This window comes from Oncorhynchus mykiss, chromosome 23 (genome assembly GCF_013265735.2).
Source record: "Oncorhynchus mykiss isolate Arlee chromosome 23, USDA_OmykA_1.1, whole genome shotgun sequence".
In the NCBI taxonomy this organism is placed as follows: domain Eukaryota; kingdom Metazoa; phylum Chordata; class Actinopteri; order Salmoniformes; family Salmonidae; genus Oncorhynchus; species Oncorhynchus mykiss.
The window spans coordinates 8,953,723-8,959,566 of record NC_048587.1 but is presented as its reverse complement, the minus strand read 5'-3'; positions in this window follow the sequence as shown (position 1 = coordinate 8,959,566).

Below are 5,844 nucleotides of genomic sequence, written 5' to 3'. Positions count from 1 at the left end.
CGCTGGGCTGTCACGCCCTAGTTGGCTCGGAAGGCGCCCATCCCATGTCAGTCCTCAGGATCGTCGCTACACCTCCACCGGTGTTGTGCCGAAAGTCCTTCGCGTGGACGGGCACACACTCAATTCTTCATTGTTGCAACTTTCTGGCTAGTTGAGATTTCACTCCGTTGTCAGTTCACATTTCACTGATCTTAGTAGCAGAAAGCAGGTTTTATTTGTGTCTTTCAAGGCAGCTGTCAGTGATCCCGTTAGGCTGCGTTTCATAAAACATTTTTTTGTGGCGGTTTGATCGCGGGGGAGGCTAATTTGACTAGTAGTTCTGAAATGTTTATTGCTTGCCTACATTTTACTCCCTCTATTTAATATAACACATACTTTAATGAATTTCGTCTGCCTATCCTGCTGAATTTTGTTCTATAGAAAGCATTTGACTGTGTGCCACAGAAAGTATGACTCTGGTGACAAAATTAAGTTAATTATTGGGGGGGTTTGGCAAGTCCATCTGTATCCTTTGTAGCTGTTTACATACCACCACAGTCAAAGGCTGGCACTAAGATAGCATTGAATGAGTTGTATTCCGCCATAAGCAAACAAGAAAACGCTCACCCAGAGGTGGAGCTTCTAGTAGCCTGGGACATTAATGCAGGGAAACTTAAATCAGTTTTACAAAATTTCTATCAGCATGTTAAATGTGCAACCAGAGGGAAAACTCCACACACAGAGAAGCATACAAGTCTCTCCCTCACCCTCCATTTGGCAAATCTGACCATAATTCCATCCTCCTGATTCCTGCTTACAAGCAAAAATGAAAGCAGGGAGCACCAGTGACTAGATCAATAAAAAAGTGGTCAGATGAAGCAGATGCTAGGGTACAGGACTGTTTTGCACAGACTGGAATATGTTCCAGGAGTCCTCCGATGGCATTGAGGTGTACACCACATCAGTCACTGGCTTCATCAATAAGTGCATCGATGACGTCCTCCCCACAGTGACTATACGTACATACCCCAACCAGAAGCCATGGATTACAGGCAGCATTCGCACTGAGCTAAAGGCTAGAGCTTCCGCTTTCAAGGAGCGGGACTAACCCGGAAGCTTCTACGAAATCCCGGTATGCCCCCCGACGAACCACCAAACAGGCAAAGCGCCAATACAGGACTAAGATCGAGTCATACTACACCGGCTCTGAAGCTCATCGGATGTGGCAGGACCTGCAAACCATTACACACTACAAAGGGAAGTACAGCCGAGAGCTGCCCAGTGACACGAGCCTACCAGATGAGCTAAACTACTTCTATGCTCGCTTCGAGACAAATAACACTGAAACATGCATGAGAGCACTAGCTGTACCTGAAGACTGTGATCACGCTCTCCGCAGCCAATGTGAGTAAGACCTTTAGACAGGTCAGCATTCACAAGGCTGCAGGGCCAGACGGATTACCAGGACGTGTACTGCGAGCATGGGCTGACCAAATAGCAAGTGTCTTCACTGACATTTTCAACCTCTCCCTGTCCGAGTCTGTAATACCAACATGTTTCAAGCAGACCACCATAGTGCCTGTGCCCAAGAACACTAAGGTAACCTGCCTAAATGACTACCTTCACGTCTGTAGCCATGAAGTTCTTTGAAAGGCTGGTCATGGCTCACATCAACACCATCATCCCAGAAACCCTAGATCCACTCCAATTTGCATACCGCCCCAACAGATCCACAGATGACGTAGTCTCTATTGCACTCCACACTGCCCTTTCCCACCTGGACAAAAGGAACACCTATGTGAGAATGCTATTCATTGATTACAGCTCAGTGTTCAACACCATAGTGCCCTCAAAGCTCATCACTAAGCTAAGGACCCTGGGACTAAACACATCCCTCTGCAACTGGATCCTGGACTTCCTGACGTGCCGCCCCCAGGTGGAAAAGGTAGGTAACAACACATCCGCCACGCTGATCCTCAACACAGGGGCCCCTGTGCGTGCTCAGGCCCCTCCTATACTCCGTGTTCACTCATGACTGCACGGCAAGGCACGACTCCAACACCATCATTAAATTTGCCGATGACACAACAGTGGTAGGCCTGATTACCGACAACGATGAGACAGCCTATAGCGAGGAGGTCAGAGACATGACCGTGTGGATCCAGGACAACAACCTCTCCCTCAACGTGATCAAGACAAAGGAGATGATTGTGGACTACAGGAAAAGGAGGGCCGAACAGGTCACCATTCACATCGACGGCGCTATAGTGGAGCAGGTTGAGAGCTGTTCCTTGGTGTTCCTTGGTGTCCACATCACCAACAAATGATCATGGTCCAAACACACCAAGACAGCCGTGAAAAAGGCACAACAAAGCCTATTCCCCATCAGGAGACTGAAAAGATTTGTCATGGGTCCTCAGATCCTCAAAGTTCTACAGTTGCACCATCGAGAGCATCACTGGTTGCATCACTGCCTGGTATGGCAACTGCTCAGCCTCCGACCGCAAGGCACGACAGAGGGTTGTCAAAGACTCCAGCCACCCTAGTCATAGACCGTTCTCTCTTCTACAGCACGGCAAGTAGTACTGGAGTGCCAACTCTCGGTCCAAAAGGCTTGTTAACAGCTTCTACCCCCAAGCCATAACTATTTGCATTGCCCACCCCCCTTTACGCTGATGCTACTCTCTGTTTATAATCTATGCATAGTTACTTTAATGACTCTACCTACATGTACATATTACCTCAATTACCTCAACTAACCGGTGTCCACACATATTGACTCTGTACCGGTACCCCCTGTATAGCCTCGCTGCAGTTATTTTACTGCTGCTCTTTAATTATTTGTTACTCTCATTTTACATTTTTTAATTAACACTTATTTTTCTTAAGACTGCGTTGTCTTAAGGATCCGCCCCTTTTTTTCAATTTCACCTAAAATGACTAGTAAGCATTTCACTATAAGGTGTACACTTGTTGTACTCTCATGTGACAAATCAAATTTGATGTGACCCTAGATCAGCTAAATGCACGCAAGAGAGCGCAAGGCGGTGTTGAATGTGTCACTGACTGTCACTTTGATTACTCAAAATGATCTTTTTTATTTAACCAGGCATGTCAGTTAATAGCAAATTGTTATTTACAATGACACCCTACCCCGGCAAACCCAGACGACGCTGGACCAATTGTGCGCCGCCCTATGGGACAACCAATCACGGCCTTATGTGATACAGCCTGGATTCGAACCAGGGACTGTAGTGATGCTTCTTGCACTGAGATGCAGTGCCTTAGACCACTGCTGCGCCACTCATGGAGCACTCTTGATCTGCACACCTACTTTGTAAACTTTCATTCATAGGCCAGGTTGTAGCAACCTCATGATGGGTATAGGGACAATTTGAGTATCATGTAGTAGCCGAAACCTATGGATGTTACATAGAGCTGGGTGAATGACAGTAACCTAAACCTATGGATGTTACATAGAGCTGGGTGAATGGAATATGAATGACAGTAACCGAAACCTATGGATGTTACATAGAGCTGGGTGAATAGAATATGAACGACAGTAACCTAAACCTATGGATGTTACATAGAGCTGGGTGAATAGAATATGAACGACAGTAACCTAAACCTATGGATGTTACATAGAGCTGGGTGAATGGAATATGAATGACAGTAACCGAAACCTATGGATGTTACATAGAGCTGGGTGAATGACAGTAACCTAAACCTATGGATGTTACATAGAGCTGGGTGAATAGAATATGAATGACAGTAACCTAAACCTATGGATGTTACATAGAGCTGGGTGAATAGAATATGAACGACAGTAACCTAAACCTATGGATGTTACATAGAGCTGGGTTAATGACAGTAACCTAAACCTATGGATGTTACATAGAGCTGGGTTAATGACAGTAACCTAAACCTATGGATGTTACATAGAGCTGGGTGAATGGAATATGAACGACAGTAACCTAAACCTATGGATGTTACATAGAGCTGGGTGAATGGAATATGAATGACAGTAACCTAAACCTATGGATGTTACATAGAGTTGGGTTAATGACAGTAACCTAAACCTATGGATGTTACATAGAGCTGGGTTAATGACAGTAACCTAAACCTATGGATGTTACATAGAGCTGGGTGAATGACAGTAACCTAAACCTATGGATGTTACATAGAGCTGGGTTAATGACAGTAACCTAAACCTATGGATGTTACATAGAGCTGGGTGAACGACAGTAACCTAAACCTATGGATGTTACATAGAGCTGGGTTAATGACAGTAACCTAAACCTATGGATGTTACATAGAGCTGGGTTAATGACAGTAACCTAAACCTATGGATGTTACATAGAGCTGGGTTAATGACAGTAACCTAAACCTATGGATGTTACATAGAGCTGGGTGAATGGAATATGAACGACAGTAACCTAAACCTATGGATGTTACATAGAGCTGGGTGAACGACAGTAACCTAAACCTATGGATGTTACATAGAGCTGGGTTAATGACAGTAACCTAAACCTATGGATGTTACATAGAGCTGGGTTAATGACAGTAACCTAAACCTATGGATGTTACATAGAGCTGGGTGAATGGAATATGAACGACAGTAACCTAAACCTATGGATGTTACATTGAGCTGGGTGAATGGAATATGAACGACAGTAACCTAAACCTATGGATGTTACATAGAGCTGGGTGAATGGAATATGAACGACAGTAACCCAAACCTATGGATGTTACATAGAGCTGGGTGAATGGAATATGAACGACAGTAACCTAAACCTATGGATGTTACATAGAGCTGGGTTAATGACAGTAACCTAAACCTATGGATGTTACATAGAGCTGGGTGAATGACAGTAACCTAAACCTATGGATGTTACATAGAGCTGGGTTAATGACAGTAACCTAAACCTATGGATGTTACATAGAGCTGGGTGAACGACAGTAACCTAAACCTATGGATGTTACATAGAGCTGGGTTAATGACAGTAACCTAAACCTATGGATGTTACATAGAGCTGGGTGAATAGAATATGAATGACAGTAACCTAAACCTATGGATGTTACATAGAGCTGGGTGAATGGAATATGAATGACAGTAACCTAAACCTATGGATGTTACATAGAGCTGGGTGAATGACAGTAACCTAAACCTATGGATGTTACAGAGAGCTGGGTGAATGGAATATGAATGACAGTAACCTAAACCTATGGATGTTACATAGAGCTGGGTGAATGGAATATGAACGACAATAACCTAAACCTATGGATGTTACATAGAGCTGGGTTAATGACAGTAACCTAAACCTATGGATGTTACATAGAGCTGGGTGAATGACAGTAACCTAAACCTATGGATGTTACAGAGAGCTGGGTGAATGACAGTAACCTAAACCTATGGATGTTACATAGAGCTGGGTGAATGGAATATGAACGACAGTAACCTAAACCTATGGATGTTACATAGAGTTGGGTTAATGACAGTAACCTAAACCTATGGATGTTACATAGAGCTGGGTTAATGACAGTAACCTAAACCTATGGATGTTACATAGAGCTGGGTGAATGACAGTAACCTAAACCTATGGATGTTACATAGAGCTGGGTTAATGACAGTAACCTAAACCTATGGATGTTACATAGAGCTGGGTGAACGACAGTAACCTAAACCTATGGATGTTACATAGAGCTGGGTTAATGACAGTAACCTAAACCTATGGATGTTACATAGAGCTGGGTTAATGACAGTAACCTAAACCTATGGATGTTACATAGAGCTGGGTGAATAGAATATGAATGACAGTAACCTAAACCTATGGATGTTACATAGAGCTGGGTGAATGGAATATG